The following is an 18389-nucleotide window of genomic DNA, read 5'->3' as shown; positions in this document are numbered from 1 at the left end:
GTCATTACTTACAACAGGGAGGAGGTCTTAGCGAAACCCTTTCACTCTTCCAAACAACAGCTCTTGAAGAAGAGGTGGGGGACCACAAAGGAAGGCAGAAAAGAACAGCCCTGAGGTAAAGATGTTATCAGAAGAGGAGGACTGGTGTATGTGTACCAGGCTGCCTGAAGAAGATGCTCATATGAATAGACATTGCCAGGAGGAGATGGCATGTGCCTGGATTTGGACACTAAGTCTGGAAGTTAGGGAACGTATATGTTACCAATATGAAGGAGCCATTTTGAAGGTGCTGGGTCAAGAGGAGGTGAAGAGCAGCCCCTCACCCTCCTGTTTCACAATGTTTAGGATAACCAGAGAATCAATGACCTTCATTAAACATGTTTTCCTGTTCTCTTTCATTTGGCTTTCCTATATCACTTACAAATATTGATGTTAGAATGAACATCACATGAGATTAAAAAAAAAAAAAAATCTCAGTTCCTGGTAATTGATGGAAGACTTTTCATGTGAGCCACTCAAGACCAAATACAAAGCTTTTGTGAAGTGACAATGATTGTTCTACGTTTTATTATCTTACAAGACTTGAAATCAGGAAAAGATTGGTCTCTAAGAGTAGTGTGTGTGTGTGTGTGTGTGTATGTGTGTGTGTGTGTGTGTGTGTGTGTGTGTGTGCACGCGCGCGCATGTGTGCATGCCCAAGTGTGTGTGTTTGATACAGTGTAAGCCTTTGGAGTAAACAGAGTACTCATACTAGCATAAAACAGCCTGGATATCCTAACAGATCCAATGAAACCAAATCAATTCTAGTTGCCAGTGGGGACTTTTTCTGTTGGCATTTTCAAGCTAGGCGAGTGCTCCATCACTGAACAGTTTCCCCAGCTCTCAGTTGACTTGTTTCTTGAAATCAGAACTAAAAACTTTCTCTAGATTTTTTGGCTCCCCAACTCCTTACATAGACTCCAATTGTTACACCTCTTTGTGGCCTCCAGTTGATTCTGCAGAAACCAGCTCAGATCGCAGGGTGACTCTCTGCTCTCTCAGCCCATTCCTTAAATAATTCATCAAGAAATCCTTTGGTGTCCTTGGCTAAATACAGCCCAAATCATGTGGAATGGAGATGTGACTCACTCAGCAAGGCCACACTTGGAATTCCCTCAGGCCTCAGTGTTAAGAGAAGACAGGAGGCTTTGACCCCGCTGGTAATAGGACAATTTCCAGAGCCAGAGGAAACTCCAATCATGGATCCTATCTTCAGGAACAGGGAGAGTTGACTCTGGGAAGAACACAGACAGACAGACAGACAGACAGACATAGGCCTCCAGAGCAAAAACCATGAAGAAGAACTCAGGTTCTGTAAAATATTACCATCTTGAATAGCGGTGCTTTTCTCTCTCCAAAGTGCTGCGAGTTGTTTCAGTGGGCTAGGCTGCTTTTCCACACTTCTGAATGGATGCTGGAGTGTCCTCTTCGCCCCACTGTTTAGAAGGGTCCTATTTTCACAAACTGTGGGCCTTCTTAGAGGTCCATGCTAATGTTTGTAAAATGGGATTTCAAAGAGTTTCAGAATTGCCTTGGGCATGTCTGCCCCCAGTCTACAAACTCCATTGAGACTTCTCAGAAAGTGGGATGTGTTCATTCATCACACTCTCATAGAGCAACTGTGTCCTAGGCATTATTTAAGGTTGTAGCAAGTACAGCCATAAATAAAAGAGAGGAAAAGTCTTCTTCTCATACATGTATGCTCTAGTGAGACAATACTGATACAAAACAAAATGAGTGTGGGACATGAAGTAAGCAGAGGTGGTAAGCTTTGTGGAGAAAAATCAACCCTGAAGGTAGCATGCTCAGTGTTTATGAGCAAGGGAAGAAGACTGTCATTTTAAGCCAAGGGTTATAGAAAGGATTCACAGGGAAGGTATCATCTGAACCAAGACCAGAAAACAGGGAGGGTGTGGGCTGGCAGAGATCTGAAAGAGTAGGCCAGTAGGATGAAGAAACTCTAAAAACATATATCCTGGGGCATCTTGTGCCTTGCCTGCTTGAGGACAGTGTTATCTGGGCAAAGAATGTCAGAAGTTAGCCGGAAACTGGCAGTGGGGACCCAAATCATGCAGGACCCTGAAAAGATGTGAGCTTTTATCTAGAGAGCTGGGGCCCTTGGGCATCCTGAGCAGCTGAAGGACATGTTCTAACTTGTGCTTCCGTAATGTCCCTTAACTGCTATTTGGGTTTGGATACCAAAGGTTTTTGATTCATAATCCTTTAGGTGCATATGCTGGAGGCAAGATCCTTAAGGTATGGTTCAGCCTTTAAGAGGTGAGGTCCAGTACATGGTTCTTGGGCTACTGAAGAAGCTGTCTTCAAAGAGGATTAGTTCTGTCTCTTGGGGTGAGTTGGTTCTCATGGGACTAGGTTATTAAGCAGCAAGACTGTTTTTCATGCAGGAGTTACCACTGTGTCTACTCAATTCCTCTTCTGTCTCCCCACCAAGTAATACAACTAAGATAACAGAGATGGAGTCACTCAACCTGGGACTTCCTGCTTCCAGGATGATGAGAAAAATAAACATATATTCTTTGCCAGTACCTAGTTTCTGTGGTTTTGCTAAACCAATGGGAAACAATAGACTAATGCTATTGCTATGTAAAACAAGTAGTATGGGAACAAGAAAGAGGGCAGCAATTAGGAGACCACTAGAATAATCTAAGTAGACCACACCAAGAGTGAATGACTCTTGTCGTGGTTACATCACTAAACAACATGGACCCCAGCATGGACAATAATTCTAAGTGACCACCAAAGCTGCATCCCTGGAGCTGCCTGCACAACATGCAAACAGCTTGGCTGATTGGAGAGTGTCCTCTTGCCCAGCAAATACTGTATATATAATCATGGGGCAAGGCCTTCTGAGTCTTGTAAGTTTCAGGAACTTGCTGAACCTTGTGAGTTGTATTCCTAAGCCTCAAGAGAATGTTGCCATTAGGCAAAAACAGCAGCACACTACCTCTATCCTACAGAGATTCAGAACCCATGCATGCATATGGAGGTCAGAGATTATATCAGATATTTTCATTAATCTATCTCCATCTTTTTGTTGTTGTTTTAAATCACTTTACTGTAATGAATTCACAAATAAAAATATCACATAGCTAGATTAAGGAATCTACCCAAACATATGCCCAGTCTCAAACTTCATGCATCCCAATGAACGTCTAACCAGTGAGAATGGCTGTTAAGGAAGCATGGAGTTTCTTTTTCAACTATCACATACACACTACAAAATCTATCTTTTATTTTGAGTCCCTCATGGGATCTAAAGCCTATCAATTTAACTACATTGGCTAGCCAGAGAGTTCCAAGAATCTTGGTAGCTCTTCTTCCCCGGTGTTTAGATTATAGATGTGCACAGCCAATCACAGCTTCTAATGTGGGTTCTGGGATTCAAACTCAGGTCCTTAAGCACATCATTGGTTGAGCCCTCTCCTCTGCAACTGTGCCAGATGGGGATTGCACATGTGCACCACCCATACTCAATGGCACAAACAAAGCTGCCCTACACCAGATGCTCAGTCCTTTCCTTTTAAGAAAAAGACACAGACTGACAAAGGATCATGAACAGCCCTTTCTTAGACACTGCCTTAGTTACCATCTTGTTGCTGTGGTAAAATACTCAAGAAATATGCAGACCATTGCTTCAGGGAAGGCATGGTGGCCAGAACAAAGAATGAACAAGAAGCAGTGGCAAACTAGAAAGCCTCAGAGCCTGCTACCAGTGACTCCCTCCCTCCACCTCCTAAATGTTCCATAACCTCCCCCAGGCAGCATCGCCAGGTGGGAACCAAGAGCTCAAATACATGAGCCTTCAGGGGACAATTCTACATTCAAAGCACCACAAATGCAGAGGCAGAGATTGACAAAGCCAAGACCAGTGGACATCTTGCCCGATTCAAAACCCATCTCCACCCACTAGGAGCTGTGTGACATAGGGCCTGGTTGCTCACTTCCATAAGCCCCAACTTCCTTATCTCTAGAAAAGAAATAGGCTCAGAAGAACCTTGGTAACGACTGAAAATGGTAGTGGTGTGAAACACTGTGGTTGGGGTGAGTAGAGGCCAACACCACCATGAGTCTTTATAGCCAGCTCTTCATCTGCCTTTACACTGACCTTGGCCCATCCAGGCAGAAGGGAGAGGAGGGGCAAGCTGGCATTACTCACTTATGACTGCATTTAATCCAACAGGCTGAAGCATCACTGGGACACCAGCATGCTTCTTAGCACAGCTTCCTCTACTTACAAACAGGGTCACAGAAAAATGCCTTGCCTCTCTAGTTTCTCCTCATGAGTTTCAGCCACAAGATCAAAGTTGCAGGAAGATTTTCAGCAGCTGTCTCATCCATCCCACCTCAGGTCCCCACTGATCCCAAGGTCTCCACTCTCACCTGGCTTCTCTATTGACCTTCCCTGTGTAGCCAGACATTGCTCAAAGGGAGATAATGTCATTTGTTGACATTTCCCAGTGACAACAAAGTCAGGCCTTCTTTTGGGGAGAGAGTCTTTGCATATAATTAGCAGGTCAAATTTCCCTCCAGGGACTGAGGCCTGGCGGTCCTCCTAGCCAAAAGAAGCCACAGTCTTCAGGAAGAGATTAACTTGGTAAAAGACTTTGCTCAAGGATTTCAAAAGAACAGTAAATTAGGAAGGAGCTGAGATCTGTCTTTTATCTAGCACTTTCACTCCCTGAGAGGTCTACTCTGGGCATTAGAAGCTGAGGTGAAATTAACCAACCAACAGAACACATCTGCACCATCTACCTTGTTGTTTTTGTTTGGTTGTTGTTTTGTTTTGTTTTGTTTTTATTTTAATTTTGATTTTTTTGAAGCAAGGTCTCTTTAGGGCCTGGGCTCACCTATCAGGCAAAGCTAGGGTAGCTGGCCAGTAAGCCCCACAGGCTTCGTCTGCCTCTGCCTCCACAGAGCCAGAATTACAGGGTTGGCCACCACACACTTCTTAATGGGTTCTAAGGGTCCAGCACATGCTGTGTTCCCAAGGCAGGCATTTCACCAGTGACACTGTCCCATCCTGTTCCCCCCACCCCTGTACCTATTTCTGCTTTCACGGCGTGTGAAGTGCCTATCATCAGGTGACATGCCACTGATAAAAGGAGTCTGAAAATTACCTCAAATTTCAAGAAGTTTACCCATCTATTTTGGAAGAAAATGTAGAAGAGACTTACATCATAGAGATGGCAATATAATACAAAATACACTGTGTGTTGCATATGCAATTATTGTTATATAATTATATCTATGTAATTATTCATGTAAAATAAGATGGCTAATTAAAAGAATGAAAGATGTGGTACGCTGGGCACTTGAGGAATTAAGAGACATAAAATAACATTAAGCTGGAGTAACGTGTGAAGGCGCCAGCCAGGAGCCAGAGTCTAAAGCACCAGCTGAATCTAAATGAGATGGAAGGCAGTTTCTAGGAACGACCTGGGAAGGGAACCGAAGAGCTTTGGAAGTGATCACAAGAAATGTGGGAGGGTGATGATGCCAGGAGTCGGTGAGAGATGTGAAGAGCCACTGGGAAAGGCAGTTTGTCAGTCAGTAAATCATCACTCCCTGAGCCATGTACCAAGCCTTGGGGATGGCGCTGTTGCCATAGTCTATGAGCATGGAAGATGACCCCCACAGACCTTAAATGCCAGCCCTCGGGGGCTGTGTCCTACATGTAATGCCAACTAGATTTCCCCAGAGATTCTTACAACAGCAGTCACTTGACCTTCCCCTGCAAGTCCGGCCCCGCAGAGACTTGCCCAACAATGGTGTGAACCATGAAGGTTTGACCCTGAAGCACAGACTCCGTGACAACAAAGCCAGGAGCGTGAAAAGGCAAAGCAGGAGAAGAAACACTAGGGCTGACTGGAGGAGAGTGGGCAAGGGCTCAGGAAGTGGCCTGCTCAGCAGCACAGCAAACACAAGAAACACTAGGGCTGACTAGAGGAGAGTGGGCCAGGGCTCAGGGAATGGCCTGCTCAGCAGCACAAGCAAACACAAGGACCGGAGTTCAACTCCCAGAACCCCATGAAATGCCAAACATGGCGTGGCAACTTGTGCCTGTTGTCTCAGTGCTGGGGAGACTGGGACAGGAGGCTCCTGGGGCTCTCTGGCTGGCTGGCCTAGCTGAATTGATGAATAACAAGCTCAGTGAAACACCCTGTCTAAAGGGATGATGAGCAATTGAAAAAGACACTGGATATTATACACACACACACACACACACACACCTACAGGCATGCAAACGCATGCACAACCACAAACATGCACACACAGGCACATGCAAACACATTCATGAATGCACAAGCACAATAGGTACAAATTTACACAAGCCTGTGTGTACCCACGGACACATGGGCACACATGCTCCCCAGCTTGGAGAACATTTAATAAATGCGATCTTACTGTCTTTTCACCCTGACCCTGGGCTTCTGAGGAGCACATGCTGACAGGTGTATTTGCTATGGGCACACATGAGAATGGAGCTCTCCTCCATAAACCAAAGGCATGTTTAGCTGTGTTGATGTTTAATTCACCAGTGGTATTTGGTCTCACATTTATTAGACTGAGGGATTACCCTGGGTTTGTAAACTAAATAACCAATCTCAGGAGCTGGTCTTAATTGACTTCCATCCCTCACACATCTTTTTTGGACCTCCTGTTTGAAATTTTGTTTGGAATTTTCAAGCCGAATTTTTCTTGCTAAGCATTCTTTCTCGAGAATCTAGTGGGATCCTCCTCAAAAACAGATCTTAAAGGGCAAGGAATCATATTTGAAAGCAAATTTAATTACCTTTAACTTTTGAAAGTTTCCCAACAAAGCTTGTCTAATTCTCTGACAAGTCCTGGTATCTGTAAATGGGACTGACCAAAAACCAATATTAAAAACAAAAGCAAACAAAAAAAGAAAGAAAAAAAAAAAAACCACAAACTCCCATTCAAGTGTGAAGAGCAAGAAACTATTGCATGAATGTCATCTGCTTGTCTCCCCTGAAGTAAGCCATCCCCTAGCCTTCAGTTGTCCACCTAAGAGTGGACCCATTCCTTAACCCATGCCAGAGACTTAAAAAACAGCTGGTGTCAGCCCCAGGCTTCCTTCTTGGTGGGCTCTGTACCTCTGCCAGGGACCAAAAGTAGATGAGCTGCTGACATCTGCTGGTTGCTTGGCAGAGCAGAGCGTAGGCTCTTTGAAGGGCTTTCTGCTGATTCCTGCTAGCTCCACCTGATTCCTGGAGGCTCCCCCACCAACTAATTCAGTGGGAAGGATCAAATGCAAAGCAAGAAATGTGGGACACTTCTCAAACCCCAGGAAGATGCATGTGGGCCAACAGAAGGAGAAGCAGCCTTCCCTCAAGGCTCACGGTCCTTCTAGGATTTAGAAGGCTTAGATTTGATCTCAACCACAGTGGCCAATGCTGAAACATTAAGGGCACGAGAATGCCTTCTGATTTTCCGTGGACTTGAAAACACTCTACTCTGTCTGGTTGTTCTTTGCCTCACAGATATTTCTCACAAGTTCTCCATTTGTTGGAGATCATAAAGTGGAGAATATTTTCAAGCCCCCTAGAGACTTTTATTTTTTTCTCCTGTCACATGGTGTCCAACCAGGAGTTAGTGCAACCCATGTGATGCCAGATCTTTGCTGGTGAAAATTCTTAGCCTACCTTTGGGGGAAGATGTAGGCTCCCTGCTGTAGATAGGACAAAGGGATCCCCTGTCCCCCAAGGGATGACTGATGCCTGGCAACAAACAACTGATTCCAGAGTATTAGGGACACTTTTTTTGCAAACACAATGGAAATTGGTCGTTATAGTAAAACATTTTATTTTTATAAATGTTTTATTTCTTCCTAGCAGTTAGCACCAAAAAACACACTTGATTTGTTCTCTTGGGTTTCATCTATTTACTCCTCCTGGAGATGTGAATCCTTCCTCCAGAGCATAGAACAGAGGGCTTGCCAGCCTGTCCGCCAGACTGTTGTTCCCAGGAGATGAAACTCAGCTACAAAGTAAAGGTCTGAAAAAGTTACAGAATGCAGCAACTTCCCGCTACAGCGCCCCAGATGGTCTCTGCAGGTGCTTTTCCAAGAGAACCCTGGAAAGCACACAGAAGCGTCCTGTCCAGTGACCCCGTGGAAGCTTTGTGAAGGAGACATGCAGGGCCACCCTGCCACTTCCAGCGGTTCCTGAAAGTAAGCTGGTGTGAGTAGAGGTGAGAGCCCTTCTAACTGTCCCCAGGCAGAAATGCCCATGGGCAAGGCTGTGTGTGCTCTCAGTGCTTGATCCCTGCCCGGGTATGTGAGCGTCTGTAGGGCCTGATGAAATGCGCTAGGCAACTTTCCCTACGCCTCTAGCTAAATGGCTTCCTGAGGAAATGAGAAATGGGCCTGGGGTGGATGGGAAAGAATGAAGAATTCCAGTAAAGAACTAAAAAGAGAGAGAGAGAGAGAGAGAGAGAGAGAGAGAGAAAGAAGAGAAGAGAAGAGAAGAGAAGAGAAGAGGAGAGGAGAGGAGAGGAGAGGAGAGGAGAGGAGAGGAGAGGAGAGGAGAGGAGAGGAGAGGAGAGGAGAGGAGAGGAGAGGAGAGGAGAGGAGAGGAGAGGAGAGGAGAGAAGAGAAAAGAACTTTTGTCTTTGGAACGGGGATTGTCAGATCTGAAACTCCAGGATCACCAATGATTAGAAATATAAGAAGCCATTTTTTTTATTTAAAAAAAAAAAAAGAAAGAAAGAAATAGAAGAGAAAGAAAAGTCCATGGCTCTGAAATTGCCGAGTAAATGCTTAGAAAGTAACAGTTTGGAAGGGAGGGGTTGGGGACACTTGGCACAGAGGGCTCAGAACCTGAGGTGCCTGACTCTGGACTCAACCCAAGCAGGGCAGTCACTTTCTGGCATCCATTAATGTAGTTTATGGTTAAATTACTGGACCCCATGTGGACTGAATGGGCCTCTTTATCTCTGAACAAACAGAGAAGGAAAGAGAATCTTCCCCCACGTCTGGCCCTGTCTGTATTTGTGGACCACACTGTGGGTTTTTCCATCCAGCTGTCAATCTTCCCTTGTTGTGGTTTTGGGGGCGGGGGAAGAGAAAAGGTTCAGAAGCCAGGAGGAGAGACCTGGCTGAGGAGCAGGTCAGAGTCAACTCCACTCTAGTGGGACAGATCATCAGGTGAAGTATGATGGTCAGGCTTCTCTTGAAGAATGAGAGAATTGGGAGCCTCGGGGATTCTGTACTTGCACGGTTCCCATCATAAGACGCACCCCAACTTCACCTCGCTTCCCACAGCAGTGCACAGGATTGTCCTATCATGCACTGCCCCTCATCCAAAACCCTATGGGTCTCAAATGCCATCAATGGTCGCAGGCTCAGCTGGCACAGAAAGCCTTCACAAAATGTCTTTTGCACACAGCAGCAAAGCCAATCAATGACATTGATCGGTTTGATTTTGAAGGTGCCTCTGTGCCCTTAAAGGAAGACCAGATCTTTAAATGCTAAGGCAAAACAGAACGGCCCGTAAGCTACACAAAGGCTTATGAAAACACATCAAGATTTTATGGAAAATAAACTTTCCACGATCTAGTTAGAGCTACAAAAGAATCCTTTAAAGAAATCGCCTGACAATGTCACAGCCACGACTCTGACATGTTGGCTGTTGAAAGAGCTCCCGGGCAGTCTTCTCAGGAGGCCTGGAACATGCCTAGGACGAGGGTTTTTCTTGTTCTGTTTTTCTGTTTGCTCAGGGTACCTTGTGGCGAAAAGCAAAAGCGTTTGTGCCAGCCAGCCCTGAGTTAGACTTCCATGTCCATTACACATTAATATGTAACCTTGAGCGGATGGCAAATGGTCCCCATGCCTCACTTTCTTCATCTATGCCTGGGGACGAAAAGTCGGTAGCACAGAGAGTTTCTATGAAGATAAAATTATGCCTAACAGGGTGCCCACCGCACAGCCATTTCTTTTGAGTGGCTGCAGTTGGTATCAAGGACAGAAAAACAATAGCATCTCCTGGGCTGGCTACAGGCAGTGTACAGCTCTAAGCTCTTGGCTTCCGTGACTCCTTTTACTGAGACTCCGGTGGGGTGGCCTGGGAGATAGGTTAGGGGGTAAAGCGCTTGCTGTGCAAGCAGCAGGACCTGAGTGCAGATCCCAGAACCCAGATAAACACAATGGTATGTCCCTGCCATGCCATGCCAGCCCTGGGCACGGGGGGGAGTCAGGGATCTCTGAGGCTTGCTGGCCAGCCAGGTCAGCTGGAGCAGTTTCAGTAAGAAGCCATGTGGCAAGATGGAGTCTGATAAAGACCGAAGTCACCCTCGGGGCTCTAGACACGCACACATATGTAGACACATGCATTGAGGAGCATTGCCTACAGATATACCATACACACAAAGAACACTTCAGGAGAGTCCGAGTGCCGGGCTCAGCTTTGCCTCATTTTAGACTCAAGGAAACAGAGGCCCATTTACCTGTCACACCATCAGTCCATGGTGAACCACGGCAGCTTGGTTCAGAGGACTCCTAGAATAACAAAGTCTACTTATGGCTTTACATAGCTAAGCTTCCATTCTTACCTAGAAAACCTGAGGGAAAGATTTCATCACTGGTCCCTTGTTCATTGACACTAGAGGTCAACATCCAACGTCAACTGGACTCTGCCTCCTTGGAAAGGTCCCAGGCCTAGTCTGGATAGTGGACCTCTATGAAAGCTAACCTTTGACCTCGCCTCCCAACGGGAAACAAAACAAGGGTTACATAAACCAGAGCTGGCTGGCATTCTTGACACCCTAAGGTGCTTCTGGAGCCTCAGGGCAAACAACACTGACCAAAAGAGAGGACTAGTGTTCAGCTACTCTTGGCCCCCGAGGCCTGTCACTGTTGGGCCAGTTTGGCTCAGCACCCAGGATATTGATTGGTTTGGCTATACCACCCATGTGTCCTCAAAGGTAGACTAGTGATTTGAACATTAACTCAAAATGAAGTTACACAAACTACATAAGTGAATTCATGGTTAGAATGATAGAAGAATCCTTTAGAGAAATTACTTAATTTTCAAACACTAAGTGCTGCCAGTGAAGAGGGTACATAGCCTCCTTCAGGATGAATCCCAAGCCCCCCCCCCCCCAAGCTCTCTGTCGCTCACAGTGTGTTAGAAAACTCACACTAATTTATATTTTCTTTTTCTTTTTTTTTAAGATTTATTATTTATTATATGTAAGTACACTGTAGCTGTCTTCAGACACTTCAGAAGAGGGAGTCAGATTTCGTTACGGATGGTTGTGAGCCACCATGTGGTTGCTGGGATTTGAACTCCGGACCTTCGGAAGAGCAGTCGGGTGCTCTTACCTGCTGAGCCATCTCATCAGCCCTATATTCTCTTTTTAATGATTTTTCCTTCTGGAAGATTCACCCATACTGCAGCTCTTAGGATCCCTCACATGTGCTTCTCCTCCTCCTCCTCCTCTTCCTCCTCCTCCTCTTCCTCCTCCTCCTCCTCCTCCTCCTCCTCCTCCTCCTCCTCCTCCTCCTCCTCCTCCTCCCCCTCCTCCTCCTAAGTCAGACATACTCAGCTTTTGAAGCACACTGCAGCTTCATCTAAGCGTGTGGGAATTCCCAGCAGCCCTGTGGCCATGGTAACCTGAAGAGGGCGCTATAGCACTATGGCAGTCCATTTAAGTACTAAGACAGGGCTACCTAGCTTTGAACAGGAGGGTAGAACATACTGTGAGGAAACGCTGGGCAGAGGCTGGTTCATGTCTCAGCCAACAAAGAGGAACAAGAGACTTCATCTCCTGACTCAGAGCAATGCTGAATTGAGAACGTCTGCATCTGGAATTTTTCATTTAGTGGTTTTGGATTGCTTTTGACCACATGTATCTGAAATTGTAGAAAACAAAACCACAGATAAGGGAGCCTGTTCTCTTGCCAAGTGAGATTCATGACATAGGTAGTCTTAGTAGCCAGTACCCACCGTCTACAGCAGCTCTGGCTATTTATACAACGTGTTGCTTCAATAAACTTTCCTCGTATGAATTGGTTTTGCTAAGCTGTTAGACAGCACTCTTTAACTCTGATTTTTAAAACATTTAAATTATCCAGATCAGTAAATAGAAGTTCTGTGATTACATTCTCTCTCTCTCTCTCTCTCTCTCTCTCTCTCTCTCTCTCTCTCTCTCTCTTTGTGTGTGTGTGTGTGTGTGTGTGTGTGTGTGTGTGTAAAGAAGGCTGAAATTCTGAAATTGCCACCAACTAAATCTTCTCTGGAATCATTAGCAAATGTCAAACAGAAGCAATGACTCGGACACAGTCGTCAGCACTGATTTAAGCCCTTTGAACTTATGGCCTAGCACTGGGGTCGAGGATTACTTGTTACACCACTTGTACATCACACATGAATCTCTGGGCTCCATGCCCACTGACACATGAACTAGGCAAATGCCTGTAATCTTAACAAGAGGTAGAGGCAAGAGGATCAGAAGTTCAAGGCTATCTATAGCTACTTTCTAAGTTCAAAGCTAGCCTAGGCCACATGAGAGTCTGTTTTGTTTTTTTTAAAAAGGTCCATATTTTATGCCACCAAATAGCTAATTCATAGTTCACTAATAGGAGCCACAAACTCGAGTTTAAATACAGACATACCATAAACTGTTTGCAGCTCCACCTCAGCATGCATGCAACATCTCCCTTCCAGGCTTTAGGGATGTGTTAACTAAGGCAAGAGTAACCTAAAAAGGGCATGGTGATATAGTGGCAGTCCATTAACACTGTGACAGAGCTACCAGCATCGAACAGGAAGGGGGAACATACCGTGAGGCATCCAGAATACCACACAATTCTGGTCTCTCCTCCCAACAATAATCAACCCATCTTCACGGGTTTCTTAGAGATGACAAAAGTGGGGGCGGGGCGGTGTTGGTGACAGCAGAGGGGGCAGTACAGTAGTGATGGTGGTGGTGACGGTGATGGTGGTAGAGAAGGGGATGGTGATGACAGCGGTGGTGGTGATGGTGGTGGTGATGACGGTGCTGATGGGAACAGAAGCTGCTTTCTTTCGGCCAAGTTTTTCCATATACCGACCACTATAATTCTGTGACTTAAGTTAATGTACACTGTCCGCTGGAAACCTCGGACTTGAGATTTCTTCCCAAATCCCTAATTGTGCTCTCTTGAACAAAGAACACTGTGACAGGATACTCTTGCCCAGAGTAGCCACATCTTCCATCATATAAGGCCTCCATGTTAAGTGGTTTTTGAAGTAAAGGAAAAATATGAAGAGGAAGCCGTAATTTTGTTTCTATTCTAATCTGGCCTTCACTGCTCTGTCAGAGGGGCTGCTGAGACTTCCAAATCTGGGTAATGAGATGCAGGGCATCTCTTTGTTCTGATACTCCTCCTTGCCCTCTTTTTGATACTCAGACCCAGGCCTCAGAAGAAACCCAGACTCTGAGGCTAGAGTTGTGTGGGAGCTGCAGCCAGTACTACAGCAGAACCAACCTCACCTCCAGATAAGAAGTGAGAGCACCTTCCGGTGATGCCAGCCCATCCCCAGAGTCACCACCGGCCTCCAAGTCTCTCTGTGGAGTTCCCAACCCATGAGGCATTGCTCTACTATGCACCTGTCCAGTCTTCTTGAACCACAAAAGCTTTCAAATAACAAAATAGTTTGTAATTTCCGGTCTCTACATGTGTGGTGGTTGGGACAGCATTCAGACAGTGCTTGCCTCTCATGCATAGCTGAGACAACGGCTTTGGTGACCTAGGACTCTTGTTCTAACCTATGTGGGGCCTACAGTCAGAATGCACATGGGACAGTGAACCAACTATTCAAGCATTTGGAAGATATAAACAAAAGAAAGAAAGAAAGAAAGAAAGAAAGAAAGAAAGAAAGAAAGAAAGAAAGAAAGAAAGAAAGAAAGAAAGAAAAGAGGGAGGGAGGGAGGGAGGGAGGGAGGGAGGAAGGAAGGAAGGAAGGAAGGAAGGAAGGAAGGAAGGAAGGAAGGAAGGAAGGAAGAAACCATGCTAATAAATGCAGTGTTCAATGCCACCCCTTTGAACTGACGATTGTCCTTAAGAACAAATCTGAGATGGTCTAATATAGAAGTCCCTTCTTCCTGAGTTCTGTACTAGGTAAGATGTGGGAGTTATGAGAGCCTATCATCTCCTTTTCCCCTTCCTTTTCCTTCTTCTATCTCTCCTTCCAACATTGCAGCACTGATGTCCCATGCCTGGCTCTCTCTAAGATTTAATATGCTTACCCCCTTGGCTAACCCTCATTCCTGAAGACCTACACACCAGCATCAGGATTCAACCTCAAGGCAAGGAGCATGTTTTCCAGCTCACATAGCCTCTGCACAGGCTCAGGACTTTCAAGTGGTGAGTTGCTAACTATGGTCCCATAAGGAAGGCCATAGCCAGAACACAAGGTCTGGCAGGGAGGGTCCTCTTTCTTATCTGTGTATAGATGCAATATTGCCCTTGGGCTTGTCTTGTTCATTCCTTAAATATGAAGGTACTGCGTGAGACACAGCAACCTGACACCTTCCTATGAAGCAGTGGTTCTCAGCCTTCCTAATGCTGCAAGACTTTAATACAGTTTTTCATGCTGTGGTGTCCCCCCCCCACACACACACACCCACACACACATACCATAAATTTATCTCTACTTTGTAACTTGCTACTCTGTAACTGTAGTTTTGCTACTGTTGTGAATTGTGATGTAAACTATCTGACATGCAGGATATCCCACAGGTTGAGAGCCACTGCTCTAGAGATATGGGACGAGGAAAAGAGAGGGTTTCTTGCATCCCTTCCCTCCCCCACTCACCACGGTTCAGGAAGCAGGGTGAGGGACATTGCTCTGTTGTCTCCAGTGTCTCTTGGCTCTCCCTGAAACCTTCCTGTTTTTCCGCAGAGCACATACTTCCTGCTGCCTTCTCCAATGCACCTCTACCATCAATCAAGCTAGAAAGCCTTTCCTGGACCTCACTTGCTTCCTTGTCTGTGGTTGCCAATTATTGGAAGTCAAGAAAGGGGGAGCCCTGGAGACTGACTTGCTCCTAAGCCTCAGCTATCAAGGCTCTCCCCGAGGTTCGGGTACTTAGTTTCCAGACTAGGTTCTTTAGAACTGGCAGAGTCCTGGGGAGATCAGGAAACTGGCTGATCCAGCCAGGGATTACCAGACCAGGAGAGGAAAAGAATTAAAACAGCATCGGGAGTATGTTTAACTGTTTGGCTGTACGCTGCTGTACGTGCTGAGACCCAAAGGCATTGAGATGGAAAGCTAGAAATGTAGAAAACAGAAAACAAAAAGCTGACCAGGAAAGAAATAAGAGCATACACATGGGAGAAGGCCAGAAAAGAGGCAGAAGACCAACAGTCAAAGCACCCTGGGGAATGATGCTATCAGTCTATTCTTTCACTGGGAGAAAATGACAAAACCCAAGTCTGAAACCTGGCTCAGTGTCCCACTTCCTGTCACTACCCCTGCCACCAGCAGACTGCTCCCTGAAGCAAATGACAAATGAACTTGTATATCATAGCGAGTTATAGTCGGCAAGCAGCATAGAGTATGTCCACTACCCAGAGTGAGCAATGTGTCGAGAAGCCAGGCTGTATCTTATTGTTGTCCGTGATGCTGCACAGTAATTTAGGGTTAAAATACATTAAGTTAAAGAAAGTGGCCAAGCAAAGAAAATGGTCTTAATAGAAGGAGGTGTTTCCAGTTAGCAAAAGGATGCTTACATTATGTAGACACACATGTACCTGTTACATGTAGACACACATGTCTGCCTAGGTACCTTAGGAACTACCAACTCCTGTGTTATGAAATTTATGAAAATAAGAAACAGTTCTTGAAACTTCAGCGCTGTGAAGGCGCCAGGTGCTTGCAGCTCTTAGACATTGAAGTAACCTACCTCACTAAAATGAGTGCTTGAATGTTCCAGAACAATGGCTGGTGCTCCTCCATTCTGTCACTGGGCTATTGTAACTACATTTTAAAGTTAGCTTCTCCTGCATTCAGTATTTCATTTATTATGATATTAAGGATTGAACTATGGTCATCCACCCAGCCTGCAGCTGCCAGCCATTCAAAAATCACACTCACACTGAGAGATCCCTGTGGGGGTCTGTGTGCACTTTCAAAGTTGGGCAACAGAATTCTCAGATGCACACGTGCTCACAGGAAAAGCTTTCTGCTAACTCCACCGTCAAACTTAATTACTGCAAGCTGATCACCAGTTTATCCTATTACTCACACCATGTGATTTTGGTCTTCCTTGGCCTGACTGTCCTGTGGTGGTGTTGCTTCTCCGGTACCTCCAAACAAAGTGTGGGCATGGGGTATTACGTAGATGTCATTTCAAGACTATACTTTGTAGCAAGTCGGGTCAAGAGCACAACGCAGAGGCTGAAAAGAAGGGTTTGATTGTCTGAGCACAGCTCAGATGTCAGCTGCAGTTTGCACTGTCACGTGAGATTTTGACTCAGTTAGCTGCTCATGCTGATTTTGCCAGGTTCAGTGGGAAACAGACTGCCCTCCTCAAGATGGCTGCAAATCCCCAGAGGGTGTGTGCACACCTCATGGCCAGTGCTGCCCAGGTCTTGATCTCTACCCTTCCCTGCTTTTCACTTGGTTTCCCTGCCTTGGACTCTTGGCCTGAGACTTTTCTTTGATTTCTGCCTCCCCCACCCCGCCCTGCCCACTGCTCTTGGAGGCCATCACTGAAGCCTTACCAAGATGGGAGGCTTTGTGTCTCTAGTAGTATCAAAGGCTCTTAGGCATTTCTGTTCATATGCTCTTCCTTGTGCCCCCTCCTCCCTTCCCCCATCTTTCCTCTTCTTCACAACAAAGTGCCTGTTCCACTTCTCCTGGATGACGAGTCGGCAATTTTCTTTGGTTGTTCACGTACATCTCAACCTCCACCCTCAAGTCTCAAAGACTTTTCTGAACAAAGTTCCTTTCCTATGGTTATATTATGATTCTGTTGTCCCGCTGAAGGAGGAACACACGCGCAGGGCCACTAGTGTGCTAACGTAAATGTGGACTTTGCCCTTATCATCTGAGCATTTCTGAGTGCATTTATCAGCACTGACAACTCGACTGGGTTAAGAATCACCTAAAAGAAAATATTCTGGGCCTATTTCAAGAGAGGTCTAAATAAGGAGGAGACACTTGCCCCGGGAGTGGACAGTGCCGTCCCGTGTTGGGGCCAGGGCTGACTAAGGAGGAGAAAGGTGCATTGCCAGCATTCATTTCTACTTCCTGACTTGCCTGAGTGGTATAACGAGCCATGCCCTGCTCCTGTGGCCATGCCCTCCCAGACACAATGAACTGTATCCCCTCAAACTGGGAGCCAGAATAAAACCCTCCGTCGTCACAGAACTAACACACTGGGCTCACTGTTTGAGGGGATATCGGGAAGGTAACCACTGATGGTAGCACTAAAGGACTCAAAGGAAAAATACAGAGAGAATCTATTTCCTCAGTTATGACCCCCAACGAGTGCCTCACTGAGCTGAATCTCCCCATCCCTTCTATTAAGACAAAATCCAAGCTATTTCTTCTCTGCCTGCCCAACATTGTCTTGCACTGCAACTATGTAACTCAACACGATTGAATAGCAGTGGGGTGGAAGTATATTTTAGCCTTACTAAGATCTGGATAAATCAAGTTTGTCAAAAAAACAACTACAATAATTGACTGCTTAGAAGTCATCTTGTTTTTCTGGGTAGACGTTATGCAGTGTATATGAGAAACATTTAATGTGGTATCTGGTGCACGGCAAACCCTCGGTTTTATGGTTTGTCACTGATAATAACCATGTGCCTATGTTCATGAGCCAGGCCCATTTTCCTCTGCTAATGATTGTGCAAAGAGGCTCACACTGCCATCTTCCAACACTCTTCTCACCCACACTGCAAGTTTAGGAAGCCCCAGACAGGTGTGGCAGTCCACACCTGTAGTCCCAGGACTTGGGAATCTGAGGCAGGAAGACAGCTGCAATTTCTGGACCAGCCTGGACTATAAAGTAAGACTCCGGCCTCTTTTTTTATATATATAAATGGGTAAACTCTTAGGGAGTATCCAAAGACATCATCTTCCGGGGAGCGAGAGGGAGCAGGGAAGACTAGAGGAGGCAGGAACAGGGGGAACGGAGAGGGGCAGGCAGAAGGGAACAGGGGCAGGGGCAGAGGCAGGCATTTTCTCATGACCTTCACAGCTGTCAACCTGCCTTGGGGCCTCCAGATGGGGGCAAGCCAAACACTCAGACAGGAGTCTCTCCAACATCTAAAGGGGGAAAGGGAGGCAGTGAGGCTCATCCAGTCAACCAGA

At 45.9% G+C, this 18389-nt stretch overlaps 2 long non-coding RNA genes across 3 annotated transcripts in view; one reads left to right on the top strand and one right to left on the bottom strand.

Annotated features, from left to right (window-relative positions):
* Window positions 1–4481, bottom strand: part of Gm30446 — a 42580-nt gene extending 38099 nt beyond the window's left edge. The window contains exon 1 of one of the 2 annotated variants that reach the window (XR_865859.2): window positions 4441–4481. This is a non-coding gene — a long non-coding RNA (predicted gene, 30446). Of the gene's footprint in view, window positions 1–1365; window positions 3027–4440 lie in introns of those variants that run through there. The other variant, XR_001779628.1, reaches the window with a different exon arrangement.
* Window positions 4482–8054: 3573 nt separating this feature from the next.
* Window positions 8055–13726, top strand: Gm39736. The gene is made up of 2 exons (XR_865850.3): window positions 8055–8271; window positions 13472–13726. It is a non-coding gene; the product is annotated as a predicted gene, 39736 (long non-coding RNA).
* The last annotated feature ends 4663 nt before the right edge of the window (window positions 13727–18389 follow it).

Source organism: Mus musculus, chromosome 1 (genome assembly GCF_000001635.26).
Source record: "Mus musculus strain C57BL/6J chromosome 1, GRCm38.p6 C57BL/6J".
Lineage (NCBI taxonomy): Eukaryota > Metazoa > Chordata > Mammalia > Rodentia > Muridae > Mus > Mus musculus.
This window is presented reverse-complemented; position numbering and strand designations above follow the sequence as displayed.